This window comes from Cyprinodon variegatus, unplaced genomic scaffold (assembly GCF_000732505.1).
Source record: "Cyprinodon variegatus isolate N-32 unplaced genomic scaffold, C_variegatus-1.0 Scaffold231, whole genome shotgun sequence".
Taxonomy (NCBI): Eukaryota; Metazoa; Chordata; class Actinopteri; order Cyprinodontiformes; family Cyprinodontidae; genus Cyprinodon; species Cyprinodon variegatus.
In genome coordinates this window covers 329,389-355,179 of record NW_015150684.1, presented here as the reverse complement: position 1 = coordinate 355,179, position 25,791 = coordinate 329,389, and the positions used below count along the sequence as shown (strand labels likewise).

The window sequence follows — 25,791 nt, the reverse complement described above, 5'->3', positions numbered from 1 at the left end:
CCTCTGGAACTGGTCTGCAGTTAGCTCGGTTCGGTTGTGTCTATCTTGGTTCAGTTCAGTTTGCTTTCCATTTACACACGATAAGTTAACTCAGTTACTGAGCTCGGACCGGTCTCAGCACGGTTCTTCAAGGGTAGTTTAAATGGGATATATGCTTTCTAACAGAAGGAAACACAACTGACCTGCTAAGAACCTGCTACACATTTTCTGCTCCTCAATGAGTTGTAGTCCTCAGCAAAAACGCAGAAACCAAAGGTGAGACTTCAAGAATAAACCTTTGATCGGTCCATGTTTGTCTACAGAGTCCTTCAGCACAGATGCATTGTGTTTGGCTTCTTCATATCGGTCTCACATTGCTGTTGGTGTCATATTATTAATCAGTATTTGTTCATTGTACATGTCCCACTTTCTGCTCTGCAGTGCCTCTTTGCTCATCAGTGCAATCAGCCGCATCCTAACAAAATCAGCCGGCTCTCAAATTACAGCCAGGATTGGGGGGAAGTCGGCAGCAGGAACCTGCCAGTGGTTTTTGATTCTAGCTTGTTTAGAAGAGGAGACCTGATGATTAAATGTTTCTAGATGATGACGTAGCGAATAGTTCTGATATAAATGATACTTTTTTAAGCTTTAGAGATGATTTTACTAAAAGAAAGGAGTGAAAGTTGGGTGCATGTTGGTTCTATCGTTTGTCCTCATTTGTATTCTGTTGTGGAAATCTGTGATATTGTGTTGCCTAAACGTTAATGCCACTTTTTCTGAAATAAACTAATTTATCTCTAAAAATGTGCCACTTTTTTTTAGAAATAAATTAGTTTTCTTAATCTTTTTTTTTCACTTACTGAGTTCTTGATTCTCATACATTCTCAGCAAATTGAAAAACATTGTTTTAAAGAGATGAAGTCTATTTTCTTTTTTTTTTTTTTTTACTGGCCTGCTGTTATGAAAGGGTCAGTATGATAACATTGACTTAAATATTTAATGCACTTTTGATTTTGCAAAACAATTAAGATAATTTGAATTGATTTAACGGCTGTGGTTTTGTTTTATTGCTGCAAAAATATTTTAAAATATTCATTACATTACTGAAGATTAGATCAAATTAGGAATAATTATCTGATTATTCTAGTAATGGTATCTGTTGCAGTTTACCAACATTTCTCTCACTCTTCTCTCTCTTTACTGTCCTTATGAAGCCCTTATTCCCAAATGAGGTTTAGCTTTTCACCCAATAAATTCTGCATCCGATGTGAGCGTCAAGGGCAGTAGAAGCTCAATGCCGACTGAGAGGAAATCTTACTGGCGTGCAGAGCGCTAGGCCTTACAGCTGAAATATGTCCCACCAATAACTGCATGATGCAGGCCTGTGTGAAACTTGAACAGCTGTACATCAAGTGTTGTCATGGTTTAGGGCTGGTAGTATTATTATGTAACAAATAAAATTGCATTGATGATGATCATTTGTGATAAATCTTGTCTTTTGCGTGTGCTTCCAATCTTCTGTGTGACTGTTGGAATCTTAGACACAGTAATCCTGCTCTAATATTCTGTCCACAGGCCTGAATTTGTTAAAGCTGACCTAAATGTCTATTTGTGTCTCTTGGAAAGCCGTAGCCAACAAATATGCTCTCCAATAGCTCTTTGAATATCATTATTATTCACCCTTAACGATATTCAGAGGAATATTTAATGATAATATTCGAAATGTTGCCTTATTTTTAGTCAGATTTGGATTAAGTGAATAAAACAAAATATTAGAAGTGCTTGTTGAAGTTAGTATTAGTTTCAATGAAATGTAAAACATTTCTGCCATTCTGCAATAGCAGGAAGGCAGCGTTATTGTAATCTAGGAGCTCTTTCTATGTGGTTTTATTTAAATTAATTTAAAAGTTAACAGTGACTGTACAGGAAAGCTGAGAAGCTCAAGTCAAACATTTTTGTACTTGAGATTCACCTAATGTGTTTACCAAAAAAATCTATATTTTTTTGGCTTTGATCAAAAACCAAACAATGTTGACATTTGGGTGTTTAAGGGGCAACCATTTTTCTGAATCTGTTCATGACTAAAATGCATAAATGAGACCCATTTTCCAGAGTTCATATGTATTTATTAATTGCTGATATGTTTTTTTTCTTGAAATTAGATAACTATTCTATCCTGAATTGTAGAGTTCTATGTTAAAATGTTTCTTACTTATTCAACCCATTTCTGTCAGTATGCAAAGCTTGATTTATATTCACCGTGTAGCACAGGGTGCACAGGGTGCGAGGTCCCGCACCTCCAAATATTTGTAACTTGGTGCGGACCGCGCGTGCCACCTTCGTTCCAAATGGGAGGATATAAAGTTGTTCTCAACAAACAAGTTTTTCTGTACTGACATCAAATGGTGCAGAAGGTTCCAGTTGAACACTGTGTTTAAATGCAGTGTTGGTCCTGTTTATTCAGTGACTGAAAACGGCAAACAGGGGTGAGTTTATTGGCTAAGCTTGTGGAAAAACAAGGATTTTAATTTCCTTTTACATCGCATATATAAAGTCTGAAACAAATACCCATTGTATACAGTGCATTCAGGTTTTATTTACTGTTTTATTCCTCCGTATACTTCTGTGTAACACACCTGTTATTCTTCAATAATCATCAATTCTTAAATAAACAACACTGCGCTCGGCCATTTTGGAAGTGGGATGTCGACTCTTTCTACTCTTGTTTTTGTCTTTCTGTTATGTTGATCACTGCCCCTCTGCGTTTTTTGCGAGTACTGCACCTATATCCGTGTGAACAGGGTACTTCTATAGGCTCGTGCACGACGCGCACAGACCGCCGCAACAACCCAAGCTGTGATATTTCGGCCTTAAGTGTTTGCCAGCCTTTGCTGTGGTTGACTTGTTGAAAAGGGGGCGGCAGGCAATCACACCCAGTTGACTGGCCTCACCTCATGTGTGCCTCTGCAGACGGGCAGAAACTGATTCACTCACAGACGGCACCAACAGCACATCGACTGTGTGCAAAATATGTTTTAGTAGCTTAACAGCGGTAGACGAATCAATGAAATCTGATTTTGCCAACCATTGATCTCGGCACTCCGTGGCTGCAGATAATTACACTGCGTGTATGATAATATCATCAGCAGCTCTCGGTCAATTTATAATCGGAGGGTAAATGCCAGGAGAACCCACTCAAGCCATGCATAGAAACATTTGCACTGCCAAATGCTGTGGAGAACGCTCCAAATCTGCTTCACGAAAGCCTCCCAGTCATTCTCAACCCCTCACACACCAACACTAGTGTAGTAAGAAAAGGCAGGCGAGCCTTCTGTTGCCTGCTGACTGGCGTTCTGCATGTTGATGAATGCGCCTGCCTGACAGCTCAATGTGCTTACCTAATTGGAGCAGCTCTGCTGTCACGCCGAGTTTCCCCGTCTCTCTCTTGCCCTCACCTTACTCAGTCCTGTATGGGTTTTTTTTCTTATCCGTTCCACTTAACCACACATCTTTTTAAAGGTTAATAGAGTTATCTTGTAAAGACACTGTAATCATTAGCCAATCGCTTTTGTTTGGCTCGATGTAACCAGGGCAGCCATTTTGAAAAGTTGCCTCTTGTGTAAATACACATGTTGAAGCGAGGAGCAGAGCCTACTGATGGTTTCAGTTTTCAGCTTAGTGGTAGCTAAGTCATATTGAAGGATGTTTACAGTTTCCAGATCTAGTGTTTAGTGTAACAGCACATGGTCTCCTCTGTGGAAAACCCACGTGAAGTCATGCATCATATCCAAACACACCTCGCATCATCTACTCTGAGTGTAAGCATAACGTACTCGCAACTAGATCTGTTATTTTGTCTGTGCCGGCCTGTGGAGGTGATGCTTATTGTTAACCTTGGGTTTTAAAATAGCAGCTTTAACACCAAACATGTGGCAGCCAAGCAGAGGGGCCGGACTGACGTCAGGACAGTAAAACACTTCTCTTTGATGTCAGCCAGTGTCGAGGGGCTAAGGCGGTCGAAGTGAATTAGGGTTAGAGCGAAAAGGGTTTGAAGAATCGTTGTTCCAAAAAAGGTCAAAGCAGGGAATGACTAAAGCGCAGTTGGAGGGGCGTGTTCAACTGTTTAGGCTGAGATGAGGCAGCTGAAGAAGCAAAGGCCAGTTTGTCTGTCATCATCCCACATCTGCCCATTCCGCTCACAAATAATAAAGCTCAACTCAGAGGGCAGTAAAGTAATCTTCCTCTCACATGAGCACCCAGACCGTAAGATGGGAGCGGACGTTTCTAGGCCTCTTCAGTTTAGCAGCTCTTGTTTTGACTTGTGGGAGAAACTGGATGAGCTTTTTTAAAGGAAGAATGTTGGATGTCTGATGTAATTTGGACACAGCCTTCAGACTGAGATGTGAGCAGATTATAGCAGAGATTTTTTTATTTTTTTTTAAGACACGGGGAGAAAGATGACACCTTGCTCATGTTGCTGAGTTTTCCTTCCTGGTCACATTGTCCATCACTGTGGAAATCCCAGGGTCGCAAAAGAGATTGGAAAATCAATGTTGGCTATTCATGCACGGATCTAATCCTCAGATTTACTGCCATTTAATCTGTGGTTATGGCAGGGCTCTTATGGTGCTAATGCTGTCAAACAGATGTCTCGTCTCAGTCACTCAGGTTAGGCTGCACCTGGTGACTCCATCCAGGCCTGACGGTAGGCGGCCCACATGTTGGATATTAGCCTCAGACACCCACTGCTACACTGATAGGGTGTTCTACTTGGGTTGTTTGTGCCATTTGTTTCCTTTACATGTTAGACAGCAGTATTATATAAGCTGCTTGTTTTAGCGTAGTAGAGCACTTTATAGGCTGCCTGGAAATAGGTTTAAGATTCTAGAAGCGTATGATAGCTTCGAGCAAAAATATAGCAGAATCTCATCATTGAAACAAAGAATTAAAAAGTGAAAACCTTAGGGAGAAAGAGGGGACAGGTGTATTGTTAATTATGACCAGCTCTGCAGTTAAACCAGCTGACTGCGCTCTCTCATACACACAGTGTGACATCGCCTCTGCTCCTAATAGGAAATATGTTTGCTTGTGATCTAAAGGCTGCAGCATAGTTGAAATATATGAATGAATTTCAATCCAATCACATAACAATTTATCCTAGCTTTGTTCTAATAATTACTCAGAGAAACATCCCTCATTTATTTTGAGGTGTCTTTTGGAAAACGGGGATCGTAGAATATTTTCAAGCATGCTGGAGGACGTGAAACTGATCTCACTCCTTAATGAAGGACAAAAACCATGATGGGTATTTCTAGTGGTAGTGATGTATGGCAGTGATAAAGATGAGACCGAAGCTCTATGCTGTTTGGGAAAAATGCATTTCTGAGACATCAGCTCATAATCAAACAAAGCTGACTGGTAAATATTTGCACAAATCAAGCTGTGCATCTTTTTCAATCCAATTATTGCATCGTTATGCGATTCCAGGCTCACATTCAGGACTGAATTGCCCAAACATTGACATCCTCATCTTGCTTACAGTAACCCATATCGGGTTGTGCGCGCGAGAGCACGCGAGCGTGTGCTCTTTGTTTCTCCGAGTTAAAGAGAGTAAATGCAGGGAATCTCTCAGTGTGCGGATGCTGAATGTGAAATGTCAATGTTATTGAACAAGTGCTCCGAGGCAGAGCTGTGATGTTTTTATTTCCAAGCTTTTGTAGAGCGAGGCAGAGAAGAGAGAGCTCATGGGATAATGGGGGGAGGTTCAGGGGGGGAGTAAGTGTGTGTGTGTGTGTGTATCCAGAGGTTTATTGAGAACAGGTAGAAGAGTTCAGGCTCTGAGTAGAAGCTCTCAGTGTCCTTATTGAAAATGACACTGTAAATGTGGCTGTGTTGTGATAGATTTTTATTGTGCATCTTTTCATGGCATCTGCGGTCGGAGTCTTTGCAGAATATGCCAGCCGTCTTCTCCTAGGCACCCACCTCTGCCGTCAATCTGTTCTCACCTTGTTTGTTCCATTTGCACATCGTTCATGGCTTTTTTTCCCCCTGTCCTCTCCATGTGTCTGGTTTGTTTTTCCTCCACCAGTATTTCTCTCACAGACTGTCATTGTGTCAATAGTCGTTTGGATGCAGTCTGACAGCGAGGTAGGACCTGAATGCAGCGAGGAACGGGGAACAATGCTTCTTGATGCAGAGGCACTGACTGACGTTAGGCTTTCTGCTCTTTCCTAACCACGGCTGCACAATATCAGCAAATGGTGCAATTGTGATATTGTTTTTGAACGGTACATTGATCTTCTTTTTTTCCCTCTGTCATTTAAATCTTGAACACTGTGAGATTCAGCGTGTTGAGGGTGATTATCTTTGTAAGGTGTGAGCTTCTACTGCAGTGAGGCTCCATCTAACAGCCTGAATGAACTAATGGGATGTAAAAGGAGCAATCTATGGCCAAGATGATATTCTAATATAATAGACACAGTTTACATCAATAATAATGAAAATAGAATAAAAATAACTACATATTCTTATACTGTGCAGCACACAGATAGGAAATGTACATAATACATTTTTAAAAGGTTTTTACAATTATTAAACTTTTTTTTTTTTGGTGAAACTAACAATGTATTATTTTAAATTAGTAATAGGAACAAAAAAAGAAAAGAAACAATCTTCTATACCTGCAGAAAAACAGGTATAGAAGGTATAGACAGACTGACCCAAGTGGGAGAGAATGAAATATTATTTTAAAAGGGTTGAAAGCCATGTCATAAAGTCCTACTTTGCCAGTCACTTCAAATCTAAATGAAATGCATTAGTTCCCACATTGGCCTCTTAGTGCAACAGTTTTATTTATTTCTCTACATCTTCTGTTTCCTTTTCTGATGTGTATTTTTTCTGCATTTACCAACAACAGCACATATCTGCAATGTCTGCAGCAGCTAAGAATCCACTCACAATGCAGATGAGGCCGAGTTTCAAAGCTGGCTAGCAGGTTACTTAATGAGTTTGGTAATTGGCACGCTGTGGCCTCCGCGCATCCCTGCCCTCCTGCTGCTGATGTGTGCAGGAACAGAGAGATGTTCAGCCTCCTCCCCTCCTTTTTCCCTCTTATTTCCTTCCTTGCCTCCATCAACCCATCCATTCGTCCCTTCATCCGTGTTTCATGAGCAGGAGCTAATGCCTCCTCTAGAAACGCCAAACGTTTTATGTTTTAAAGACGGTTAGCGCACAGCTTTTCCACACAACGTGTAAAATAAACAACATTCTTTTGTTCCTCAGCCACCCACTGGACTGCTTTCTCTTTAACACTCCTAACCATCTTCTGCAAACACAGGGCATGCTTATTTTCTTTTTCCATTGTCCTAAATGTTTGAAAGAACTTTATAGCATTTTACTTTATAGTACACCTTTCCCTCAGTTTATTTTTGTTTAGTCGATAAAAGACTATAAGACATATAGGTGTTAGTTTTAGGATTGTGCTTATTACATAGCAAGCTATACTTTCTCAGATATATCTGTGTGTAGTTGGTTTCATAAGAATGTTTTGCTAATAAATGAGGATTCTTAAGTTGATTTTCTTGTGGCTGCTTCATCAGTCTGGGTTGTTTTTGAGTTTTTTTTAGAGGATGTTTAACTGGGATCAGTGCCAATCCTGCTCACTAATATATGGAGGATTCTGGCTAAAGAGTGATCTTACCACCTTTCTTCTGATCCCATTAGTCTTGCTTTATACTCTGCAGAGTTGTAAGAAAAGCCATCATGAATTACAAAATGCAGTTTTCTCCCTCAGACAGCTGCCAAGTCGTTTTTTTTTCTCCCTTCATCAACTCCCACAGTGTAATAGTTGATTCTGAACGCTGTAGGGGTTGGAAGGCCAAAGCACAGCTAAGTGGCTCCTCTTGACCCCGCCACTGATCTCCAAACTGTCTGCTCTGACTGCACACAGACTTGAGTTTTAACCATTTGCTTCTGCAAAAACAGTCTAATCCACGGGTGGAGCTCCAGCGCTGTGACTGTCTGCTGTCTCTGCATCCTTTTTCTCAGTGCTGACATGCAGAGAAAACGTCTGTCTCTCAGATTACTTTCCTCTGCCTTTATTCTTCAGGGTTCAGATGCAGCGTGGGCAACTACAGAAATGGATTCCCTGTCTTACTGTTAAAAAGCTGTTCTCTTCCTCCCTCCTGTCCTTTTATCACAATATTCTACAGTATTTATTAGGATATAAGATGACATTGATGTGTTTACGACTCCCTTTCAATCATTTTTATTCAAGACTCTTGATACATAACAGAGTTTTGTTTATCACCAAATTGCACACAGTTAGTGCAGGAATTCACATGTTTAAATGTATTATGCTTTGATGAATAAGCAGTGCAAAAATAGTGGAATTATTTCCCACAGAGAAAGGCGGTGTTTGGGGATTTCAATCTGCTTTATTTGGAGTTCATAGACGGCCTGATGAATCAAAATTTGATCATTCAATTTTGATGATGATGAGCAATATGACCAGTCTCTATTCCATCTCTATTCTTTTTTTGCTTTTGCTGTTTTCTGTCCCTACAGTTTTCTTATAACCTTTTTTGCTTCCTTTCCTTTTGATAATTCTTTGTTTATGATTTTAGTTCTTTCATTTTTTTTCTTTGTTTCTTTTTTCACACTTCCACCTTTTTTCTTTACCAGTCCTCCATTATGTTTGTTTCTTCCTTCCCTTCTCATGCTTTCTTTTTTCCCCCCTTTCTTCCTATAATCTGAAATTTCCTTTTTCTCATCTTCTTTTTTATTTTTTATTTTTATTTTTTTCACCAAGAACAGAAGTCCTTCTTTTAATCCCTTCTTTTGGTTTTCTTCACGTTTCTTTTTCCTTCCCTTTCATCATTCTTGATTCCCTCTTGTTTTTTTCCAGGTGTGAAAACTAAATCTTAACTATCTGATCTACAATTATTTCATTGCAAGTTTTTTATATTAAGCTTTTAACAAATAAACAGCAAAGGTCTTAAGCTGAATATAGAAACATTCAGTTCCTAGGACACAAAATACTCCTGTAATCCTGATACACATCAAAAGCTAAGGTGGAAAAAAAATCTAATGTAAACAGTTGTCTTCAATATTTGTCTTCTTCTGATGTGTTAGGGATGTTTTAATATTATCACCATCTGTGAATTTTATATCCACTTTGTTAGCTTCCACAACAAGAAGAGCCAAGTATAACCAGAGAGGAATTGATTTCTGAATAAAAATGGGTACTAAAGCAGAAAGGATAGATCAGTGTGCACAATGCAGAGCCTGCACCTGTCAAGGATAGTGGTTTGTGGATGTAATGCTGTGTTTTACTGCTTTTCGGCTTTGCTTCCCCCTCCCCCATTTAAACAAGACTGCACCTATGCTCAGTGTCCACAGGGTGGCAGCGTGTGGAGGTGAGACAGCCCTGTGTGAAATGGAGCAGTCAGTGGTTATCTGAGCGCATTAGCCTGGAGACAGTAACCACACAATAATTACACACCCCAACTGCCACTCTGTCTCATGCTTTCAGGCCCTCATATGCTTAGATAACGCCTGACCACGTTTAATCACCCTGCTTCTGTACAAGCAGAAGACGTTTTCTGAGCCGGACTCAGACACATGTACTGTTTGTTTATCCTGCTCGTGTCTTTGTTCACTAAAGGACTTGCCTGAAATGTAAACTTCCTCTTTTGCACCACAGCGCCCTGTCTGTCTCTCTTGGTTTGGGTCTGCTGGAAGCCCGTACAGTCTCATTCCTCAGAGTCTGTTCTCTCTCTGTGTGCATCTACGGCAAGCTGAACTGCTCTTTTATTCTGATGAATGAGGGCCTGTTTGGCCCAGAGACACAGACACATTTGAGAGAAATGTCTGTGGAAAATTGGGGATTTACAAACACTATCTGAGGACTATATATGTGTGTTTGTTTGTAACACATTCTGCTTCTGTTTGGTGGTGTTTTTTAAAAACTGCTAAGTAAAAGTTGTTCCCAATATAAAGGTATCATGGTCTCTTAATAATAATGAAGGCTTTACAGATATGTTTATCTGCTCGATTGTGGATTTATTAAAGAATCTAGATTATAGAAGGATAGATTTATGCAAGTTTTATTCTCCTGAGTAGCCTGTGTAGCTTGGCGAAGAGATTAAACATATGTAGCCTACAAGTGTCTTGGTTTCCAGCGTTGCGAGGCTGCCAAATGTGTCTGTGAATAGCTATGTAAACAAGATAGCTATGTGACGGTAGACCTTGCACTGATTGCTTAAAGTGAAACACTATTCCTCAGCTTCACTTGCCTTTTACAACTGTGTTAATGACAGCAAATAAAGACTTGCTGAGTAGCAGCTCACATAGAATCTGTTTGGTTAGGATGTCTTTTATTTTTATTTTATAGATTTTGAGAGTATGCTGTAACAAATCTCTTTCTTTTAATTGTTTATTTATCTTTAAAATTAAACCACTTTTTTTGCAAAAATGTAATACATTTCTAGCCCATAGTTGTTCAGCTGAAGATTTTATATCTGAAAAGTTGCTTATTTGTATTTAGACATTTGGGTGTACCTGGGGTCGGCGAAACCTGCTCCCAAAACTTGAAACTTTAAAGATGACCCCAGTCCTGGCTTTGTTTGGATGGCCTTAAACATATAACTTAGGACTTTCCTTTCCTTTGACAGGCGAACGCAAAAAAAAAAAAAAAAAAGTGCCGGACTTTAGAGTCTGCAGTTTTGTTTCACAAGAGAATTCATTTCCAATTCATATAATGTGCTGAATATGATCCCAGTAAATTGAAGGGATTTGTTACATGTTCAAAATGTTATAGAGACGGGAACATTTTTGCATGGCCCTGTACAGAAACAGTTTAGCCGAAATAAAGAGTCCTGAAAGTATAAAGTTCAGCACATTTCCTTGACTAATTTCCTTCTCCGAAAATCAGACAATTTCTCAGGAAATTAATACAGTTGTTTTACAGCTTCCCCTTCTTCTCCAGGCAAACCGTCTTGTTTCTAATAAATCCTGGTAATGCCTTTTTATTATTTTCCTCTGATTTTGCAACTTGTTAAGTTCTCCCTTTATGTTTCTGTGAAGGCTAAAAAGGGCAGCGAGTGATTTGGAGTCATGCTTTCCTTGAAAGGGGAGGGACGACGTATGAGGAACAGTAACTTCTAACAGCACTCACACAGAGTCTTTGTTCTTTATGGATATAGTACGTGTGGCAAAGACAGGCACTGCTTTAAAGCCCCCATCTGGAAAACCACTGTTCCTATTCCTAATGCTAGCAGAACGGCTGCTTTACATGATGCCTGTATAAAGTCCAGTTTAGCACAGTCCAATTCTCATTTCTGGTTAGATTTCAGCACCAGGGAGGTCAGCTTGTTACTCTGCAACAATTTAGTCATGTGTTAAACTTAAGCTTCTGAATTACAACCCCTCCCCCACTACCAGCACCACCATCCAAACCTAACCTTCGTATTAGTTTACAAGTCTGTTTTCTTCTCCCAAACCTCTTTAACTCGTCTGCTCACCCCGGTGGATGTATTAAATGAACTCCATAGATATGAGCGATAAAGGCTCTCTGCTCTCAGCCTTTGCTCAGTCATCCGTGTCACTTTTTTTCCTGTTGTTTCAGCTACTGGCTGACTTATTTGTATTGCTGAGCACTTTAACTATTAGCTCCCATACTTGCTCCACTGAGCCCCTCTAAGTGGCTTGCGTGTTGTATTTTTTTCCTCCTTCCTTCTCCACTGTAGTGAAATTAGGCTAAAGCAAACAGTTTTTGTCAGCCACAGCTTTTATAAAGGATCCATTTTTAATGAGAGTTAGCGGCTCCAGAAGTATTTAAAGCAAAGTGTCTGCTGCCAGTACAGGGGATAGGGCTTGTTGGCCTTTGATTCTGTTTGGTAATACAAAGATGTGTAGAAATGTGAAAAAGTATTTATTCCTTACTGGTTTTTTTTTGTTGTTTTTCGTTTTTACCACATTCTTTATATCATTTCAAATGGTGATTTCATTTATCATGTGAGAAAAGTTATCTGAACCTAAAAAGCTCTATATTAAAAGTAGTTTTTCTCTAAACATAGTGACTGGTTTTAATACCAGCACCATCTACCATTAATCATTGCTTACTGACCTAAAAACAAAAACCTGTTAACTAGCTTTTTCTGCCATCCAAAGGTTTATATTCTGTGATTCAGATTGTCCTGCTAAAAAAACAAACGGATGTTCTTAGCCTTTAAGATTAAGAACGATGGTCATTTCTTTGTGGGATTATCTTCTAAAGAGCTTCATTCCTGCTTCCACAGCATTTAACAAAGCCGCCCAAGACCATCATACAACCAGGAACACGTATGACTGAATAGCTTCACAAAAAAAACTGCTCTTTATGGCCAGCTGTTGCCTTTGAAATGGAAACCATTTTTACTTAGTCTCTCTTTTGTATTGTTAAATGATGATATCTGACGTTAACTAGAGCAAGTTTGGCCTGGATTGTGTTGGAACCTCCTGGATGAATCCATGATTGACTCTTGGAATCATTTAGCTCCCTCCTGGAAAAGGTTTAACCACTCTTACGTGTTTTCTTTCTTCAGTTCTTTGAATTTATAACCCTTTCCACATTTACAGATAAGGATGGCTGAGTTCTTCGCCTGTTTCGTGATTTGTTGGATCAAGGTGTGATCTGTTACTTTGTGATTTTTAGCCGCCTTGTTGTCAGACAGGTTCTGGTATCTTAACTCTCTCAGGTGTGGCTACATTATTCTAATCAAACTTAATTCATGATTTAACAATGAAAGCTATTCACACATATTACAATAGTAGTTAAGATGGGTTGTTTAACTCCAATGTCCCAATTTAAGAAAAAGAAACAAAGTCTACTTTTTTGTGTACATAGGGTTATCTTACATTATGAAACATTTAGGTGGGGCAATAAAGCAAATTTGGGTAACATGGGCATATACTTTTCCTGATCTATGAATAATATTCTGATCTTTTTAATTCACCCAGGTTAATTTTTCCTCTTCAAGTACTTATCCAATGAGCTGGATATAATTTCCTTGAATTCAGAACAGGGAGCAGGTTAGTAGTATTTTATTTTGTCAGGATCCAAAGCACAATAGCTGCAGAAAAAGGTGCCCAGGGAAAAAGAAGGCATTGTGATGGGCCGTTTGAACAGCGAGCAGAATTGAATAGACACAGTCAGCTTCCCAGATACATGCTTAGGCCTGTAGAATGTGGAGTGCTTTGCTTGTAACTGCACCGGTTGTCTTCTTTCATTATCGGTTAATGGTGCCCAACTTGACAGAGCCATGTGATAAACAGAGGGGCTGTGAAATCCTGGAGGTGGAGTTCTCGTCTGCCTGATAATGGGATCTCATCTGCCAAGGAAAGGAAAGCCTGCCCCTCCAGCCAACCCAGCTTTGCCTTGCACAGCCCTCATAGCGGATTCACAGCACTCTGTTCGCTTCACTGCCGCCTCCAGCCAGCCAGTATCTCTCATTGTCCTGTAAATGCTGGGGTTTGACTCTCCTCTTCTTTAATTTTTTGTTGGCCAACTGACAAACCGTGCATTAGAAACCTAGATAGAAGTGGATTTGAACTTTATCATCAGACCTGGAGGCTTTGGATATTTGTGTAGGGGAGAAGAAGGGTCCAAACTGTGAGTGTGGGTAAATATCATAAACACTGACCTTGTGAAATGTATACAAACGGTGATAGGGGAGGTGCAACGGCTGCTGTGGTGTTGGGTTACAATTTGGGGGGGGGGACTTCTCTGGACAATTTGCCACTAGAGCTGGAGGGAGGTTTACCATCACACAGCAGTATCCCTACCACCCCCAGCACTGCTAAAGTAAAGACGACCAACATGGTTTGTAGCACAATGAATTCCTCCCCCCCGCCCTAAACTCAATTTCTATTGATCCTCATTGCCCGTCTCTCCTGCTGCCCCTGTTAGGCTTTAGTGCAAAAAGAGCCCACAGCGCAGACTATTTGCTTTAGTTAATTGGATTCTGACAGCGATCCAATATCATGTTTAAGACGATGAAAATGTGTCAAGCTACTTGCTCGTTGTAATGAAAGTTATCCTTTTAATTTATAAGTTAAGAGTCCATCCTTGTTTTGCATGCTCTCTCCCCTACATGTGTGCTGAACGTTATCATTCGCAGCTTAAAGTAATAGATAATCGGGGGTTGTCCTCTTTTCAGCTCTTAGCCATTTTAAGATTTTTGTTGTTGAGTTTGTTTTGCGTTCATTAATTTTCTATGTCGATATAAGCTAGAGCATTCCAATGGTACGAATTATAAACCCAAAGACCTAGAAATAATTTTCTAGGATCTTATAATTACTATAAAGGAATATAGTGAAGTGACGCCATCAAACTACAACTATCATAACAAGGTTGTTAGAGCTATTGAGGTTTTATCAGGTGTTATCAGGTGGGCTATAAAAGCTTATCTCCCACAGGCCTCTGTAGTGACTCGGAGCGGGTCTAGATACGGACTGCAGTTTTTACAGTTTAATCTACATAAGTTATCATCTATAACATTAACACCAAGTTACCACTCAGAAACTTTCCGCGTTTTTTGATTGTTTGCCAATTCACTCTCTTCAGATTGAGAACTGTGGTCTGGGAGGAATTGATCCTGTTGTAGATTTTAGGTTGGGTCTTTTTGTACACAAATTTAATGGGTAAGAAATCAACTAGGGCTTAAACAATTAATCGTCATTAATCAATTACTGAAATAATCATCAACTAATTTAGTAATCAATAAATCATTAACTGAAGTATAGAGACTCTAAAACGGGCCTGTAGTTGACCGAGCAACCCACTTAGAGCAATAAGTGTAAAAATTGTAAAAAATAATATATAAACATTTTTTTTGCATTTAGATAAAAAAGAACAACTTGTCTGTCAAGATGCTCGAAAAGTTTAAAATTTTGAGTTTTACTTGGTTTAATTGTGTAAAAAATCTTATAAAGAACCTTTTGCGATTATTCTGATTATTAATTGATTAATCAATTAAATAACCGACAGATAAATCAATGACAATCAAAATAATCATTAGTTGCAGCCCTGAAATCATCATATCATCAATTGAATGTTTGGTACTGACCATGTGTTTGACAATCATGAGTTGAAGTAAATTTCTATCCTCTTACATCACTGTAGGAAAACATTATTTGACAGCAGATAATGACTATTAGCTCGATGGCTCTCTACATGATCCTCATAATGGATCATGATCCTCACTTAATGAGGATCTATGTCAGCTCCACCAAATGGAGACCAGAAAACAAAAATATGGAGTTTGGATTAAGTTTTTTTTAATGTTAAAATATATATTAAATATTATGTGTGGTTTAAGAATTCTTTCTTTTTTATCTCCGTAAATAGTCAAAATATTTTAGTTACGATGTATTGCATTGATACAAAATGGTTTAAGGAAAAAAGTATTTTGTCATTTGCTGTGATAGTTGCAACTAAAACCCATTTCTCTGACTATTTTTATGAGCACTATGTTCTTATAACTTTCCGCGATCTTACGGAAGTTTACCACTCTGATGCCAGGTTTGATCATCGTAAGTTACGTCCCTCTACAGCATTTGCATTGAGATAGTTAATACATGTCAAGCACTTGAAATATGATAACCTAGCCAACCCCCCTTACTTAAGCCGCAACGGAGGTTCTGATATTGTACCACTGATATGGGAATGAGCATAGTGCAGCTCTCTTTATCACCTGTTGTCATTGGTGATGTTTGATTTGAACGATTTAGCTCACTGCCCAGTGTGACATGGCCTGGGGGCGTGGCATTTACACTCAACAGAAAAAAAAAAACAAAGCAACAAATATATAGTTGACTTAAAAATGAGTCAGACTCATCTATCTACCTTACTAGCTCCACTTTTTAAATTTTGTTTCATAGAACCACTAAGAGATTATTGTTTTCTGGGTGCAGTAGATGGTTCCCGCCCAGGGCACCAGTCCTGCAAGAACCGCCTTTGCCTGGCTTAAAACAAAACCCGTACAGCAGCTCCAGCAAAATAAGTGAGATGAAAATCTAAAGCGAGGTGCAGGCAGTTAAAATCAGCCTCCCATATATATATATGGCTAATGAACTATAGTCACATCATCATCCTGGCTTGTTCCTGCCTTTTTTTTTAATGGGTGGGGTGGCTAATTAATTCATTATACAAAAATGCAAATGAGATGCACAAGCCTGATCCAGTGTGTTCCCGGAGGAGGGGGGGGGCATATATTAATGTTTTCAGATTAAAATCAGGACCCTGATCTGATATTAGTTATTTACACATTAAAAAGCGTAATGTCTGTGCAGAAGGTAACATATTATGGACTGTTGGGATTTAATTCCATTAAAGGCTCTCTTTGTCTCACCTCTTGTGTTTCAAGCATTATTATTGATCGAACAATGATGATGATGATGATGGTTGGACCACTTTGGCTGCTTCCACAACCCACCACCTTCACCCCTTTTTGTCCAAGTCGATTAAATTAAAATCCCCTCCATGTTTGGTGTTTTTCTTTCACTCTACTTCTTTTTCGCTTTTAAACCCCATTTTATTATTATTATTGTTTAAGCCCAGTGCATTCTGTGTAGTTCTCCTCCACTGTGTGTGGATAAAGCAGACTGGGTCAGCCATGTGGATGCGTGTTGAACAGCTGAAGAGGAGGTGTTGGTGGTGAAGGAGGAGGAGGAGGGCTTATAGAGACGAAGGGAGCGATAGGGAGAGTGTGTGTGGAGGAAACAGGGAGAGCAGACGAGGGGGAGCAGCGTGTGTGTGTGTGGAAAACGGAAGCAGAGCCTGTTAACGGAGAACTCGCTGGTCTCGTACCGCTCGGAACAAGCGCCGCGGTGCTTTTTCATGTGGACCTTATCGACGGCGGCGCGAGCGGCTTCCACGGGAGCCGAGCTGACGTCACAGCGCCCGTTTCCTCGGTTATTTCGGACGCGAGTCATTTATCAGTGAAGTGAAACCGTCTTTTGTTGAAGCAAGTAGTACTACTCTCCTCTCCGAGCCCCCTCCTCCTCCTCCTCAGCGGTTTTTAAACATAATAAAAAGTGTTCGCCTCGCTCCTCACCGGCTCTGGGATTCTAACCGTTTTGCTCTTGTTTAATTTCGCGGGTAAAGGATCTTTTGGTGTTTTTTCTTCAATTTTTTTCACTTGTTTGCAGCGGTCTTTGGGACTCACAAGAATCAGCAGACTGGCGGGTGAGTAAAATAAATATCCAAAAAGGCTGCAGGACAGTTTTGTCGGAGGAAGGTGGAGCGTGGTGTGGGTGATAGCCGGGTTAACACTTGTAGTTTCAGTCAGAAGTTTGCTAATGTTGTTTATACCCGGAGGAGGAAGCGTGAGTGACCTGGAGTCAAATGTTTTGAGTGCTCTGGGGAGCTGAAAGTTGGCCGCATTGTTGTAAAACTTGGCTGTGGACTGTGAAGCTCCCCTCCGTGACCTGGCTAGTCTGTAATAGCGTTTTAAAAACTGTGTGGAGAAGCATGGACACCTCTGTACACAAAGGTGCCATCTATGTAGAAAATGTTGCTTAAAACAATTTGATCCAGGTTTGATACTAAGATCATGCTAATAGGTTAAGAAGGATAATTCAGCATTTAAATCTGGTCGATTTGACTTAAAGTTAGCTGCATTAAAGTTTTGGAAAACATCTGTAAAGCTAGTTAAAGATTAGGGTGATGGCAAGGATTCACTACTACCTAAAAAAAAAACTCCTAATCTCTAAAGATAAATAATCAAAATGCAAACTAAAACCTGCAGAAATCTGGTCAGCAATAGTAAGATTGATTTAAATGATCTAAGGTCAGTCATTTTATTATTATTATTATTACTATATATTACTATACTATTATTATAACTAATAATAACACGAATAAATAAACTTTTTCTAAGTGGAGACTCTGTCTATTATTTATTTGTCATATCCCATCAGAAATAAGCTTCTTGGTTTGCTGGAAATTGATTAAAAACCTTAATCTGCTTGAGGTGAGATCCATTTTAAGGCTGGATGTAAAATGTTTAACCATACTTTGTTTCATAGAATACTTTGGCTATTTGATTCAACTGTTTGTACCTATCATTTTTAACCTCTCTAAAAAGACATTTAAATCAATAAGTGACCATGTGCTTGTAGCTGTTATTGCATTGCAATCAAATAACCACAATTCATAGGGTTAAACGGTGAGTAGAATAAAGAAAATGACTTTAGATGAGCAAATTGACACATAGTCAGTTTGAAACCTGTCTCAGTATCAGGTTGGCAAATAGACCAAAACTGCAAAGGTACAAAATGACCAAGCATCCTCAGTAAATGAAAGTCGTTTGGTGCTTTTAGTTGTTTGACCAAATGTCGGTTATTTACTTTTAACGGTCCTTTTGTGCCACAGAAAGTTCAGAATAGGATGTTTTCCCCTCTAAATAAAGAGAAACTCTGCAGGTAAGCGAAGCACGTGTTTACATATGTAGATTATTGTTATACACTGTTAGGATATAGGAAAAAACTTAACAGACTGATTTTTAAGAATAAATGCCTTCAGGATGAAGCATCAAACTCATAAATGTGTCTTTTCCTCCCCCACCTTTTATGATGTCCCTGCTAATGAATGGGACTTCCATTTTCAGCTTTCTGGTGTCACAACACTGCAATAACGGAAAATAGTTGAGTTGCTTTCTTTTAATGTGGTTAGGGAAGTGTGGGTGTGAGAGCAGCTTCTAAAAGATACTGTTGAAGGGCCAAATTAACTTGAACCCTCTCCTTCTCTGAGCCCCAGAGGCGATGAACTCTGGCATAAGCACATGCAGCTCTCTTTCTGTTTGTGTGTTGGGTGATGGTGGGGGTCCTAGTCTGTTGTTGAAAAGAGCAAGGAGGGGCTGGCTGCTGGTGGGGGCTGTATGCATTTGTTTGGGCGTGTGTTTAGGAGCTTAGGATTTAGGCGCAGTCTACAGTTATTTGTCTAAAAGACGGCTTATGTGGTGTTTTTGAGCTACTGTAAAGAGAGGGTGTTGGGCTTGTTTACCTAAATAACTATAACCTGAATCCATGTGGTGTTTGTTGTCCTAAACACAAAGACAGCTTCCCACCTGACAAAGATTCAAATGAAGACAAGAGGAAGTGGCGATCCTTTTCATATAAATAAAACAGCAGCTTTGCTGTTAAATAGACTCTGATATCGTGCTTGTACTTGTTAGAGGCTAATCTCCTCTATTCCCACTTTATTGTCTCTTTTATGCTCGTTTATTAGCTGTTATGTGACCTCTGCTTTGATGATTCACATGTGAGTAATCCAGTTTGAGTGGGATAACGCCACATCGGTTAGTGCTGCAGCAAAGACAGAGAAAGGTGAGAAGATATTCTGCTTTTGCTTTTCATAGTGTATACATACTTCAAAGTAATGTGAACATTCTGATAGGCTACACTTCTTATGGGAACATAGTATTGTTTCCTCTTATGTGGGCCTCTTATGGCTTCAGATCACTTTGCACCTTTGCTTGTTTATACACATAGATTACCATTTCCTCCCTGCCTTCCTTATTACTGTATTTTGTACTCATGTACCCAGACCTGTGTTTAAATCTACATATCTTATTGTTTATCAGAGCTAAATTGCTATAGATATTCTGAAATATCCCATTAAATGTCATCCTATTATCAAACATGACAGCTTATGTCTCCTGATCAAACCAGAATCACTCAGTAGACCATCAATAGGTTATTAAAAATGATTAATCCTAAAGAATGGAAAACAGCCGTCATCTTCTTCTAGTTTGTGGAAATTGTCAGTTTCATTTAGAACATGTCTGCAGAGAAACTATCAATAATTGGGTAGATAAGAAATAAAGGAGAAAAGGAGCAGAACCTCCTGAATCCATGTGGTGTATGTTGTATAAACAAGCAGGAAGTAGAAATCAGATATAAGACGCCCTTCCTGCTGTTTAACGCAGACAAAGATGTTATTATTATTGCAAGGAGCTGATTTCCTCAGTTTGTTGGTTTGATTGGCTGAGAAGTGGCTTCTGATTGGATGTGGATACATGTCAGTGATAAATGTTATGAAAGTTTAATAGAAGATCATCTAGCTTCAAGCTTCACATGCCTTTAGATGTAATTTTGGTAACGTGAACCTTTTTGTACCTGAATTTTTCAGCTACTATATTAAGGCACCTACCAGAGGACCTTCTGTTCTCACATTCTACTTCTTTAAAATCTGACTGTTTAAAGTCCTTTTGATGTAAATTACAATATGCCTTAGATTTGTGTTTTATTGAAGTATCTATCACCTATAAGATGAGAAACAAACTTGTAAACATATGATAAGATAAATAGGTATGCAGTAGTTGTTTAAACAGGTATGAACCAGAAATGAGGGATAAAATGATAGTGTTTGTATTAATGGCTAACTAAAAAGTAGCAGTGCTGCTTGCTTATCTCGTTGTTATGTGACTCTGCTCTAGGGCAGGAATAACCCTGTGACTGTAATGTTTAGATCAGACATTGGTCTGTATGGGATTCTCCCCAATTGACAATCTTAGTTGAAATACTCTGATTTTCTCAGCTCCAGAACAGATTAGCCAAACCAGATCTAATTGCTTTTATGTAGAAAAAAATATAAAATAATTCCAGCTACCTGTGTTATAAAATATATATAGCAGATACCAAAAATTATATCCATTTTCTTTAACCATGTTGATTGGTATTAAAGGCTAAAATACCCTTGTTTATTTTAAGGTACAATTTTAGGTTCTTCCAGCCAGTGAGTGGCACACTATCGTTCTGCACTGCGTGTCAGTCAGGTTTGCTCAGGCTATTGCTAACCTTTGGCTATATTTTGTTCAGAACAAAAGCAGCAGCATCCGAGGCCATTTTCTTCCTTATGTCAGCAACAATGTTCAAAAATGTGACTGATGTTCACCCTTATTGTTTGTCTTAGCTTATATCTAATAGATGTAGCACAGAGAAGTTGTTGACGGAGCTGCCAGGATCTGGCTTGGCTTCTTAGCTTTTTCTCGTGTGACTTGAACCCTCTGTTCCTATTGGTGCTGAATACTGATATGTGAATGGTGACGTCAAAACCAGAAGTAACTATTTACATATTTTGGACTCATCAAAATGTAGAAAATAATTACTTTTGGACTCTTTTCTTTCAGATAAATTACTTTTATTCTGCACCACTCTAAAGGTCCCCTGGATATATTATTTTTAAGCTTGTTTTTGATGATAAAGTTGTAGCTACGACCTTTAACTCACATGCTTTCTAGCTTCCAGACATTGTTTGAAATGGTCTTAGATGAAAAACCACAATGGGAGGCACCATAGAAAAAGCTGCAAATATGTTTTATTCCTGCTATATTCAGCTGGTGTCTGCATGAGATTTCTTTTTTTTTTACTCCTTTGTTATGTTAAAAAACAACAACCCTGTAACAGGGTGAGATAAATCATTACAGCCCATGTAATCATAATCTCAGACTGCAGCGCCACTCGGGAAAACTTGCATAGCTTGTCCTTCTGAACTCATTTTAGAAATGGCATCCTCTTCCTTCGCTCCCCCCAGAGGTTAGGATATCCATTTAGCTCCACTACTTGTGGACTGAATGAAAGAGGAAGTGGTCAGCCCTCTTAATGGAGTTGTATACAGGAGGCTGAGTTGTTTTGCTCTGTGGGATTTGTATGGCTTGGGAGCACCGAGCGTTTCACAGTGAAGCTGGTGTTTGATGAGAAATACGGTGGCTGAAATCTTACTTTAAACTCACGTAGCCGTACCCTTGTCTGTATCTTTTCAATCATCTCTTTTTGCAGAGCCTTGCTCCAGTTTGTGGGAAATAAAATCCACTGTGGAATTCGATCTGGGGGTGGCTACGTTCCCAATTGGCATTGTTGATTCATGTAAACCTTGCGGGGGGATAACAGCGGTGTGAGTCACCCTTGCTTCACAAAACACAAGTCTCACAGCTGACGAGGTACTGAGAGCTAGTACACATGCAGCTCACATACGACTGAGTGTCACCTCTGAGGAATCACAGAGGAGATATCAGGATCAAAGAGGCTGTTTCTGACCATGCAGAGGGAAGGAAAGATGCTTCATAGTGAGGCGCTGCACATCGGCTGTCTGACTTGGCAGAGGCGGCTGAATGTTTGACAGGGCATTGGAGAAACATTATTTAATCTGCTAGCATGATGGCCCCCACTGGGATTGCACCACGCTGCGTCTCTCTCCCCTTCTTCCTCCTGTCAGATGCTGGCAGTGGCTGGGTGGTAGGATAACAGTCTGAGCTGGCTGTTTTAGCACAATGATCTTATGTTTGAGGAACACCTGAAGGCTGAGTTGCGTTTGATGCTCTGTTTCCAGGATTCACATTTTCTTCCTAACGACAAGTCTGCTGCTGCTGTCTTTAGCATTTCCATTTAGGTAACAGACATTTGTTTTTTGGTTTGTATTCTTGTAATTACAATGGCTTGATGCTGTTGTAATGCCCCACCTGAACAAAACATACAGGATCTTTTAAAATCTTTTTTTAGAACATAAACAGAACCAAATGTTATCAGGAAATCACTGAGGACAGCATTGTCTCCACCCCTTCCATCCCCCCATTCTGAAACTCCACCATGGTTTTGAGCTGCGATGATAAATCTCTTCAGGTTTTTTTTTAGGCTAGAGACGGGTTTCATCTCTAAATGGAACAAGCTCTCCCCTCACTTGGTGACCTATTGTCCTTGCAGATAGTCCATCGAGGCATTGAGAGCACTTTAGCCACAGATGGACAGGGTAACAATGGTAGCTACTGCTAAGGAGGCAGTACCCTCTGGTGGGTGACTACAGAAATGAAGCTTTCAGTCTTCATAGAAAATGTAAACTGTTTTGCAGAGGAAAAAAGGAACAGGGGTTTATATCTTTAATTAAAATAAACCTCAGGAGCAGGAGAAGAGTTAAGAATTGGGGTAATTGAAAACCACCTCTCCAATCATCTGTGCCCGTGCATGTTTAAAGCGGCAGAGCTCATCAGAGGGCAGTTTTCTCACATGTTAAGGTGGGGGTGGGGGGTCTGTCCTTGTTAATTCGGTCATAAACAGAGTCCCCTGTGGACCCGCCCCCCTTTTCTGAACACCATCAGATGTCTGCATGTCCTCGCATATTGTTTTTTTTGTATAGAAATGCTCCCATAAATCAGTCAATCCTTTAATCTGCTCTTAACACTGACTAGCGTTTTAAATGCTGGAAAATCCAATGTGTTTTCCTGTTTATTAAATGCAACATAACATGCTTCTCCTTGGCTTCCTTGTGTCCTGAGAGCTTGGGTAATGACAGATTTGCTGCACAAAATCAGGGGGCTATTCCCTTCCTCATACTGCATCATTTGTTTTATTAAATTAGCGGCATTGTTGACCACATCTGGTTCAAACAGCAAAGCAGACAGGCTGCAATAATAGTGAAGGGCCATAAACGACAAAGGGGAGAATAATGTATGGAAAACCAAGGACATATCAGCACCAAATATATGGAAAGAACACGCGGCCAAAAAATGTCTAGGTTCAACCTTGAGACTGCGGAGAAAAGCTTACTAATGGATCAAAACAGCTCCACCAGTTTTAGTCAGTCTAACAGTGCATCAAACTACAGCATGTAATTTAAAGCTCCTTCCACTGGTTTATCAAAACCAGAGAAATGTTAGGGACATCAGCTTTCATGTATACATTATAATTATCTTGTAATTCCAAGATTTTCATCAAGGAAGCTGGTATCATTGTTAAAGAACCCATAACACACGTTTTTTTTCTTCTTCTTTTTTATGTCTCATTGCTCTAATTGAAAACAAAGCGGTATCGGTCAGTAAAACCCTGATTGCTCCATCTCTGCCATTGTTTTTTTATCCTCCCCATTTACTTTCCCTTTTTGAAACCAGCAACAGCCCCACAATCTCCATATGAGGGTGAAACGCTGCCGATGTCTGAGGCAGATAGTGACAGTAGATAAATCATCATGTGCCGGAAAATTGAATTACTGCATGGCTGTCATGTCTGGTTTTATTCACCCATCCTCATTCTTACTTACTTAAAACCTTTCAGGGTGGACCCTTTCTTTTTTTCTCTCTCTTTGAGCGCCTCCCAGACAGCTATTTTGGTTCAGATCACACGTTTGGTCTCTGGAACCTGTATTCTGGTGTCAACCTTTCAACCGCACGACCACGGGAGTGGCAGTCAAACAGAAGCATTCACACTGCGCCCTCGTATCCTATTTTATCATGTAAACATTTAATGTCTTCAAATGTACCGCCGCTTTATTTATGCATAGAATCTGCTGTTAAGTCTGAATTATACATTAGCAGATGAATAATTCATCAGTGCCATTCCTTAATGATTACTTGCCAGGCGGCGAATGGTAATATTTGCTGATAAATTTTCTCATTGATCTCGCTGGTGTGTAACCAGGCTTTCAGAGATGATGTGTGCTCCATTTCATTTTAAGCCCCCCGCCCCCTTTTTTTTTTTTTTGATTTACAAAATGAACTGAATAGCAAACTAATTGTCATGTTAGAAATAGGAAAGTCAAGATGTCAGCCCAAAGGAATGGTTTGGAAATGGATCCAGCCTGTATTTTCTGAGCTGATGCTTTGTTGCAGCTTCCCTAATTTCTCTTAATAATGGAGGTTTTTTCTCGTTAATGTACTCCCGTGGCCATCGCTGCTCACAGAGCGACTTGTTTATCCTTAAACCTCAACAGATCAAGGAGTAATTACATTATTGTCTTTGACGACCTGCAGCTGCTCCGCGACGAGCCGTGCATGCTCTTTCTACGAGCCTAGACGCAGTCATGCTTGACAAAGGCTTTCTTTGGTACTGCGTCTTCATTCGGTGCTAACAGCTGCACCGAGCAGGGTTATTGGCACCTTAAAACACACCAAGTAAAAGCCTTGAAGCACTGGTTTCAACCAAGCAGGCACATTCCTTGTCAACACAATGAGAAAATATTGACTTGTTGTCGCCCTGTCATTTGATTATTTGCTTGGGCGCTTTTTATTTGTCGCCCTGGCAACCTAAATGGGAAAAACACAGCATCCACCTTGTCTTATCCTGTAATGAAGCACCGGGGCAATGGAGATGATCACATCTGGAAAAATTCTCTCTTAGCAGGAATGAATATCTTGTTTTTTTTTTATCACTCCTGTATGTCAGCTGGGTTAGTATCCACAAAAACCCTGCATTTGACAGCTTCTCTCTCAGCAGAATGTACAGCAGTGTGGGAGGGATGTACTCCAGTTATTTCACTTTGATTTCTGCAGCTCAGCTGAGTGTGATTTATCTATATATTTATCGTGGTAGCGAGGTGCTTCATTTTCTTTTGTCTGCAGAGGAGAGCAGCTTACAGCAGTCGGCGTCTGGGTGTAAGGCAGGTCATAATAAGACAACCTTTCATTTATTTCAACAGGATTCATCAGCGCCCTTGTTCTTCTAAAAAATAATGAGGTAGACAGCAAAGGCTGCCCCAGGCTCCATGTAGGGAGATGATCTCTCTGAACCGGCAAATCATCCCTGTTTTTTTATGCTCAAAAGACAGCCTAATGACTATTCTTGATTTGTGTCAGTGATTTAAGTTAACCAGCATTAATTCTCAGAAAGATCTAATGGGCTTGATTGTCACGCTGAGGCGAGGCAGTCAGCGAGAGGCTTGTGCTTGTAAAAGAGGGAGGGAAGCGGGGGGTTGGGGTGTAATTGTTTTTGCTGGCGGTGATTCTCACTGGAAGGGATGACTGCACAATCCAGATATGTAAACAAGCAGAGACACTTAAGGTG

General features: G+C 39.8%; 1 protein-coding gene across 4 annotated transcripts in view; it reads left to right on the top strand.

Moving 5' to 3' along the window:
* Positions 1-25,791, top strand: part of rere (arginine-glutamic acid dipeptide (RE) repeats) — a 159,471-nt gene that overhangs the window by 32,260 nt on the left and 101,420 nt on the right. For 2 of the 4 annotated variants that reach the window (XM_015381313.1, XM_015381314.1), the window contains exon 1: positions 16,732-17,206. The exons of 1 other annotated variant lie outside the window; for it this stretch is intronic. The gene's annotated coding sequence lies outside the window, so the exon portion shown is untranslated. Of the gene's footprint in view, positions 1-16,731; positions 17,207-25,791 lie in introns of those variants that run through there. One more of the 4 variants, XM_015381311.1, reaches the window with a different exon arrangement.